Raw genomic sequence first — 9,967 nt, 5'->3', positions numbered from 1 at the left:
TTTTCACCTTTCAGCTGATACAACGTGGTGGCAAGGGATGTTCTTCAACATGCCCACATTATCGCTGCCTCCATTTTCTATTGAAAGACAATGAGCACATGTCGTCAGCCTCCATAAAATAATCACTTGAACTTCATGGTAGATTCACCATACAACAGCAAATGAAGATCATAAAGTAGATGGCTCTCCAAACACCCATTCAAGGTTAGGCAAACCCAAATCGAGTAATAGGTCTCCACTCACATTAGTCACATAGTTAAGGCTCTGGCCAGTACGTTCCCGTTTCAAATTTCTCCATATTTTACCTACATTATGTGAAAGGTTTTTTTTTTACTTTTGAATGATCACACATAGTTGCCACTTAGCTTTAGATACAATGTAAGGGTGCATAATTGTCACGTGGTGCACTAGGCTTGCAATTGAAAACACAATTGTATTAGCAGATTCAATGGCATGGATTACACAATATCAATTTATTAGATACGATTATAAGATAGTGTTCTGGTGTTGCCTTCCAACTAATTCCCACAAGATTATGTTCGGAAGCTGCCAAAAAAGCCTTTAAATTTGCTAACTAATAAAACCTGTTTATAGCTTTGTTACACCATCCATAGTTCATCTGTCGGTTCGCTAATGCTCTTTCCGGGGATTGTCGTCTACCCAATCTAATCATGTTGTTGTGTAATATATGTTCATTTAGTTTTAGTCGAAGTCATTGAATTACTGTCCCATTGTCCATCTACATTATACTTTCAAAGTTAATATTTCCTGTTTTGAATTGCTTACGATTGTCGCTTAATCACAAATCCATATACTTCTCCAAAAGATGAACACAAAGCACAGGGAAAAAATAAAGTACAGAATTGTGGCTCAGTATAAAACTATTGTCCATCCTTTTTTTTGTTCAAAGAGCATCCATCCTTTAAAGTTCAATTGTTTTCCAAACTAAACAAAGTATTCCATATAAAATGATAATCACAAAGGCTTGGCGCTGCAATACTTGAATAGTCAAAGAAGGATCGAGTTGAGAAATATCGTGATAACCTCCCAAATGATTGTATGGAATAATGGAAGTTTCATATGGATCAAAGTATATGCCTTGCAAAACTAACTCATGGTTTATTCCCCAGAAGTAATCTGAATAGGGAATATACCTTCAGAGTTTAAAGTTGTTTTACTTAATTTATTATCTACATTTTCAAAATGCCACACCTTTTTACCATATTACATAAATGTGAATACCTTTTTTACATTATTTATGTTGTAGTTCAAGGACATCTACACAACCTCGAAACACTTTGAAGAAGTATTGAAAGCATAACAAAGGAAGGTAGATTTCAAGAATTTCTTCATCACAACAGGTTTGCCAATGGCATTAGTATTTTTTGGCCCACTGCAATTGTTGTTTTCAGCCATGCAAGTCCACATCATGAGACGGTGTGCCGTACCGTTACTATCGGTTTTTACAACATGTGTGGATACACATATGTATATGTTCCAATTTATTATTAATTATTGAGTGCCTTTTCATTTTTTTGTCCACACATTGTAATTCACGTTCTGCATTTAAAAAAATACGATATTTTTTTATCGTTACTATCAGTTCTTAAAGCATGCGTGTAGAAACACATATATATATGTTCTTATATATAACTAGGAGAGTGCCCGTGCGTTGCAACGGGAACGTATAAAAATACGATAAACTATGTACAAATGTGTGTTATACTTTTATAGGTCAGTGCCCGTGCGTTGCAACAGAGACATATAATATCTTGATAACTTATATATGCACATGTGTTATATATACAAAATGTGTCTTATATTGTTATAGTAAGATGCACGTCCTAACAATACTACGAACCTGTAAGCCTGCCTATGATGGAGCCTCATTGCATTCATAATTCAATCTGAAGCAAGGGCAACTGATTCTCGATGATCCAACTCAGTGTATTTCAGAAAAGAAGCAGCACGCCAACACTGAAACAAGTAATAAAGAAATTTATCATATTTGGTAAATTCAATGTAAAAGCAAACAAAGTAACACCAGTTGGTGCCTAGCTTACCAAGGCTATGTTGAACGCATGCAGTATGCTCCGTGGCTCCCGCACAACTAAATGATTATGTAAAAGATATTCAATGAACTGGTTGGCCAGAAAGAGTACATTATCCTGCAGTTGTGAATAATGAAAAAATAGTTCAGAACCAGAGGATCAGATACTTCCACAAATAATGATATCAGAAGGACACTAAATGCAACAATAGGAGCAGAGAGGGATGGAAAAAGGTAGCAGGAAGATTATACATACTTGTAGCTTTAACACCGTATTTAGCTTTGACAGTTCACGCTTAAGTTCAGCGTGAAGACTTTTAGGTGTCCTTATGTTTTCCACTCCTTCAGAATGAATTTATTAGAAAAATGTAATATCTACCCCTACAGAACAAAAATACTACTTTCAAATTGTAATTTCAGATTGTTTTACCTGTCTCAGGAAGTAGATGAAGGTCAGCACTTGGAGTACTCATTTCAAGAAGCAGGTCATGATTATTTACAAAACACAGATGATCATTATCAAAATCAGGATGGCACCCATCTAGCAATCTCTGAAGTTTCTGAAATTGAATTTCCTTAAACTGTAAAGAACAGAAATGTAGGTTTCAGTATCCAAAAAATAACAAGTGGGGAGTAATGTAAATCAGGTAAAGAGTACGCAATTAGAGAAGAAGAATCATTTATCTGCTTTCAGGCATACCTTCTTTCTGCTTCCTTCTGCTACAATTATTTCAGGGATGTACCATCCATGCAAACCTCACAAACAGTTCAGAATACACACACATGGCTGCATAAAAACATAACCATCAACGACAGTTTGATGTGACCCGTCAAATAGGCACTTTGAGACAATCCCTAGTAATCCACCTACCTACCTTCATATTGCCAGATATCATTTCAGGAGGTTTGTTCATGTCAACCAAACCTTGCAAACCAAATACATAATCAAAAGAGATATAGTTTAGTTGGCGTAAAAAAGGAGAGAGTTCAATGAAAGCACACACAACTCTAAAAACTTTTGCAGGTTAGGGTGAACATATAGAGTCAAAGTTTAATAACTGGAATTTAGGGTGGTTTAGTTAAAACAAGAAAAATGATGAGATCAAACATTTGTTACTTAGCACCAGCGAGAAAATAACTCGATATATAAATAGTTGCTAAGTATGGTGTAACTCAGAATGATAACTATCACTGTAGTTTTAGGGTACCTTACCCCCACCAACAGAAGGAACAATGTACAGTAATCCAAGGCACAGTCAAACATTATCAAATCAAAGTATTAATCACAAAAGGAAGATCTCCCTTTAAAATTTTAACAGCTAGAACAGATTACACCATGCAACTGAGTGCCCAATAACTTCAATGCAAGTATTAGGACCCATCTGGTATGTTCAGCTAAATACAGTCTATGGGCACCTTGAAATATACCTAACTGTGATACTAACACTTAAATACATTGTTTCCTATCATCCACGTAATTACATAGAAAAGAAATAAGGAAAGAACATTCTTGTAGGTTTAACTGATATAAGGCAGCAATCACCTGACCTTGCTTCTAAATAGTATTTTTTTCCTTTTCTTTTCCTGTGTATGAAGTTTTGGAGGAGGAAGGATGGGGGATGACATCTTCAGCTGTTCAGCACTGGCTCGGTCTAGAGCAGTGCCAGTTTCTACAATGAAAAATATCAAGATTTAGCCCAAGAGTAGCTGCAAATACCATTTGTACCATATTAATAAAAGTCAAATGGTGCATACATGCTTTGCTCATTTAAGAATAGCACAAATTTAGAGCACAAGCTAGTAGCTAACTTAACTACTAAAAAAAATTGAAGGTGTTATACAAATTTAAGAATAATCATTTGTGTAACTCCCAAAGAAAAGTTGAAGTGGAGAAGCAAGACAATTTTCAATGTAACTAACAAATATTCTCACTATACCTTGACTTTTCACATATTGGCCTTTCTTTGCCATGGTGGTTTGAGTATTTGGCAAGAGATCTCCATCTTGAAAAGTACCCAAATTTACTGAGGTCATGCTCCATTTTGAAAGAGGTCCTAGCCATCGACAACCTGAGCAAGTCAACGACAAAGATGAAATCGATATAAGGATATAATCAGTGACAAACTAAACTAACGAAAGCATCCTAACAATATATATTGTCAACACAAATAGTTACCCTTCAGGTTACAATTCTTACTGAATAGATTAATTAGATGCTCATCATCATCTGGCTTACCTATAATTGATGATGTGAAGAATGGCACGAGACCTTGAGGACCCTTAATTTGCACCGGATGTGCTACTACTGGTAGCATTGCCTTTTTCGGTCAACTCCTTGATAGACTTGAAAGCATAACTCTCTATGGCAAACGCTCCATAATTCTGCAATCCAACAATAAAAACCTTTTGCTTTGCATCCTATCATTGAAAGTTTGCTGCATGCAGAAATTCCAGCTGAAAATGTGAGGAATAACCGATAGTTAGATACACATGAACCAACAAACTTTAAATGAATAGCAAGGTAGTTACTACAGCAAATGAAGCTTCTGTTCTATATGATAACCTGTCATAAGTGGTAACCAGACATAAGAGGAAGAAATCACTCAGCAATGTCACTTTGTATGCTGCTAAAAAGGGATCAAAACATCCCTTGAGATTAATGAATATGAATGTGAGAAAATAAGAATTACATAATGTTTTTAATTGCTCAACAAAGAACTACATATCCATAAATGGACCACATAAATGTATGGGATCAACAATAAAATATTACTCTGTAATTTTCCCAAGTTCAAAGCTAGACATAATTCATGGAAAGACAGTAAACTGGAAGCAACACGAGGTTGTAAAAGACAGATGCTCCATACTTGTGGGCACAAGAAGAAAAGGCAACCCTGATGCTTGAGAGTCTGCACAGCTTGGGATTAACTCTGAGAAAATAAAATGGCAAGTAGAGAAGCAAAGATTAACTCTAAGAAAACACAATGGTAAGCCCCTCCCAGAAACACGCCACAATTAAACCCATCCAGAAAGTAGAAACCCAACCACAATTTGCACCAAACCATGAATCCACACGGTGCGTTCTAAATCTGCCTTAATTTCAATGGTTCGTTCTAAATATGCCTTAATTTTGTATTTTTATTAGCTACTTATAGGCATGAACTGGAGTTCTTGTGCACACTCGCACAGCAAACCCAAGGCAGTTCACTCCAATCACCGCTGCCTTTTGTGAAAATAGAAATGGGCAATGTTTTAGTGCTTCAGCTACATTAGTGTTGAACATATAAAGGTGTTGTCAATCCATGCTGTTAACTATCATGCATTTATGCTAATTGTTTCTGATTAACAACAATACTGCAATTGTTAGACCGTTGCAGTAATCGTATTAATCTATTGTGATAGAGAAAATTGATATTTGGAAAAACCTAGGGGTGGAGACACACAAGCATTGGTAACTAAGAGTAGGTTATCTCACCTTGGAGCTCCTTGACGACCAAGGACCGACGACTCCTCCCGATGGCCGCTGCGCTTGCGCAGCTCCCTGACGACCAACAAAGAGAAGTAGACCTTGGGTCAGTACACTTTTAGGAAAAACATTTAGAAGGTTTGGTGCCAAATCATGTTGGACTGATACTCTAGGACAGAGCACAAGGATAAATTAGTACAAAGGGTGCAATGGAGTGGTAGTACAATTTGGTTTGGAAATAGGCTGCAATGATCAGGGTGAGATTTACAATGCAAGTGAAACAGAGAAATAAAACGTTTTTTATTTCCCAATGTTGCAAGCAGTAGTCCAACATGTAAGCTAAACAACAAATAACAAATCCTTTTTTAGGGAAAACCGAAGATAGATTGAGACATTGAGTAGGTTCGAGATAAAACTTGAAAAACAAATCTCCTGATTGTATGTTGAACCATAAAAACAATTCTGAAACCTAAGGAGCACTATTATACCTTTACCAATTAAAGAAAGTTTAAATGAAAATGCACTCATCATGGTTCAACAATAGGAAGGATATTTGTAAGCAGAGCACTCCTTATATTAACTCCATTTCTTGTTGGGAGTCAATAGAACTTGACTGCATACACGGAATATAAGGAGAAACGACAAGTACTCTCTACATTTCCTTTAGCCTGGACGTAATACCATTATTTAAAAAACAAGAGAGTTTCATCTGCTGCATTGAGTGATAGGAAGCAGAACACTATTTACAGGTCAGAGAATAAGATTCAAGAAAGAGAGGGATTTTACTGTTGGAGAGTTTAATTAGTTATTCACATACCACAATAGAACTACGAAGAATATAAATAAGCACAAATATGATATTACTCATTTGTAGCAGTGTTAATCATTTAGCTCAGAAATAACAAAAGGTAAGTAATCAACAAAGTTTGCTTGTGAATTGGCGCATTCTAATTAACAATTTGCATCATACCTTTCATCGATTAAAAGAAATGGCTGTATGTATGGGTATTAACTCGATCTGGGGGTAGGGATTGGGATGGCGGCATCGTACCTTGCACCGAGTTAGCAGAAACAGAAGCTGTATAGGAGGCTGCGCTACAAATTAAAAGCAATACCTTGCCGGAGATGAGAGACGTGCACAAGAGGAGCAGTGAGCAGGAGAAGCCGACATCGGTGATGTACCTTTACCAATTAAAGAAAGTTGAAATGAAAATGCACTCATCATGGTTCAACAAGAGGAAGCAGAACACTATTTACAGGATATTTGTAAGCAGAGCACTCCTTATATTAACTCCATTTCTTGTTGGGAGTCAATAGAACTTGACTGCATACACAGAATATAAGGAGAAACGACAAGTACTCTCTACATTTCCTTTAGCCTAGACGTAATACCATTATTCAAAAAACAAGAGAGTTTCACCTGCTGCATTTAGTGATAGGAAGCATAACACTATTTACAGGTCCGAGAATAAGATTCAAGAAAGAGAGGGATTTTACTGTTGGAGAGTTTAATTAGTTATTCACATGGAGTAGAATAGAAAGACAGAAAGTGATGAATATATACTTGTGATTAAAGGGATGTATAAATCCACAGGTTACAGAATTACCCAATAGGTGAGAACAAGACCGATTAGTTAGGTGGAAGAACTAAAAGAAAGAACAGTAGATAAAGCTAAAAGTTAAGAAGAACACAAATTACCAGTAGTCTATAAATCTCTATATTTTAGTCCATATTGTTCTGTCACTATTATCAGAACATTTTTTATTGGCCTCTTGCATCTTTTGGCTTCAAGTGAAGTTTTTACATCACTTGAATACTTGAAACTAATAAATGCTAAATAGCTAATTCACTGTGTCTAATAAACCATGCTGAAATGGATATGATCCTACTCCTATCGAAAGAAAGAAGTTTCGTTAGCAGATTTATGAAAATAAACCTCTGTAAACTGTAATTTATGCAACTAAAAGGTAGCAGGATTGTATCAGTGAAAACAGTGCAAAAAACAGATCCAAGATTCTGGGGTTCTCCAGCTGTGGCTAAAATCAAACGCTGCTGAATTTGTGAACAAAACTGAAACTTGCTGACCATTTAGGGGAAAATAAACAAGCTAAAACAATTTTTAAATTGGGACGCATAGAGTAGAATATTAAAGAAAAATTGCAAAAAGGTTCAGAACTTGTGAACTGTGTCAAACAAGCACAAACTTGATGTTTGCTTCAACTTTCTAATGCTAACCAGGGATGAGGTGAATTCATTTTGCCAATAAAAAACCTCAAAACATGACATAGTAGCAGTAAATGGTCATTACATGGATTTCGTTTCACAATAGTTGGTTGGAACTAAATTAGCTAAAATTTGTAGACATAAGTAGCGGTCAAATAGATTATAACTAATCAATAGCCTTATACTTGAGAAGACGAATGGGTATAGGCACAGAATGAAACACCAGGCACATGGACTTACAATCTGTCCAATTAAGATTCCTCTACTGTCTTGAATTTTCCTCTTCTGTAAAATAAAAATTAGCTTGATGAATGAGAGAACTAAATACTAATTGCTGCAGACTGAAATATCAATTTAAATGATATGATGTCACAGTTTCTGGTGGCTTTCTATAGCCCATCTATCATAAATTTTCATAGAGCTTTCAAAAGAAATAAATATGCATACCCTCGAGCCTAGATGTTGACACTTGACAGCCGCCTTATGCACGGCATGACCGAGATGAGGGCGACATAGAGGAGGAACCTGGGGCACTCCGTGAAGCACAAGTTGTGGGAGCGCGTCGAGTGTCTGCTGATAATGCTCACCTGTAGGTACAGAGCCGACATCATCTTGTCTCGGCTGCCGTGTAGCGACCTCACGCCAAACGTGTTTTGTTGGAGCAATGCAAACAAAGAAAGAAAAGTTCCTCAACATCCTAGCTTGCATCTTATCTTGTTACTGGCAGGAGGAGAATGAAGCTTGTGCTAGCTTTGTTTACCGTGAAGAAGTCGGTGCCGTAGACGACACCAGCGACGAGATCTCGCTTAGCTTCCAGTTGTCTAGATGTAGAGATCGTGCCTGCAATTTTTCATCAAAAGTTCCATTGTCCAGTTACTTCAGCTTGCTAATGGTGCCATGATGTGGAATATCTAGGTTGTTTCGAGTCTGAGCTATTCACCATCGTTGAGGATGGCAATGACCAGGATCATGAACGACGAAAAAATCAAACTCCCAAATCAGCGCGATCAGCATGAAGCCGAGCTGCATCACCACTCACCACCAGATGTCGTGGTTTGCACAAACAAACCCAACAGGGGAGCAAAGTCCACTTACAGACAAATGGTTGACAAAATGGAAGTTCTTGCTTCACATCCCACAATCTGAATTTGAGCGCCCCCTCAAATAAGATCCGAACATAAACAATTAGGCATCAATGCATAGATGTTTTAAAACAAGCCGTTCATTTATAAATCAGACCAGACAGCAGTCACAAACAGAACATCAATCAGAGAATGAACCAGGATCTGCTACATTATTGTTTCCTCTTATTCTACCTGTGTGCTTGTTTTTTACTTATATATGTAGTTACCATGCAAGCGCTCCGAACTGCTCCGCCAGACATGCAACTAAAGGACAAGTTTTTGGTACAGACCACAATTGTTCCTTATGGTACATCTGACGAGGAACTCGTTCATGCCTTTGTAAGCACCTAGCTATAACCTTTAGTTGCAGTGTTCTTTTCATGTCATTTACTGTAACTGTAAATCTCACTATTTTCTTTCTTATCAGTTCTCCAAAGAAACTGGCAGATACATTGAGGAAAGCAAATTGAGAGTTGTTCTTGTTAGTGCATACCAATTCCTTGAAGAGCAACCGACTAATAAAATTCATGACACTGAGCCAGTTGTTGAAGTTCCTGTACTGAAAGAGGTGCCAAATATATATAGAGAACGAAGTGCCAGATGCTGCAAAAGAAGTTCCTGCCCCTCTGGTACAAGCTCCAGCGATTGTGACCAGGATCGTGCCTGCAATTTTTCATCAAAAGTTCCATTGTCCAGTTACTTCAGCTTGCATACATCAATCAGAGAATGAACCAGCAACAAGACAAACCGACAATATTACGAGGGAAAGAACAAATAATACATGACATTTATTATCTCGTCGTGCATGATGGCTTCTTGCGTTACCTCGTCGTAGGCAGAGAAGTGCTCGCTCAGCTTCTTGTCCATCGTTGATCGTTTCCCAGGAGATGCCACTTATGAAGAGCTTTAGCTTGCCGCCTTGCCCTGGTCTGACTCCATCTCTCCTTCTCCACTCGATGGCAGTGCAGGCAAGCAGCAAGGGCTTGGCGGCTAGCGGCATATGCAGACAAGGCTCACATCATCGCCAGCACGCTGCCCACGCTATTGCCTTTGACCGTCACGCTCACCTGCTCGCCCCGCCTGTAGTACAGCTCCACCAGCTT

At 37.7% G+C, this 9,967-nt stretch overlaps 1 pseudogene; it reads right to left on the bottom strand.

The window, feature by feature from the left end:
• Positions 1 to 1,873: 1,873 nt before the first annotated feature.
• On the bottom strand, positions 1,874 to 8,769 carry LOC118473208 (uncharacterized; annotated as a pseudogene).
• Between the last annotated feature and the right edge of the window lie 1,198 nt (positions 8,770 to 9,967).

Source organism: Zea mays, chromosome 8 (genome assembly GCF_902167145.1).
Source record: "Zea mays cultivar B73 chromosome 8, Zm-B73-REFERENCE-NAM-5.0, whole genome shotgun sequence".
NCBI lineage: Eukaryota > Viridiplantae > Streptophyta > Magnoliopsida > Poales > Poaceae > Zea > Zea mays.
The sequence above is the reverse complement of the archived record's forward strand: the minus strand, read 5'-3'. Positions and strand labels throughout refer to the sequence as shown.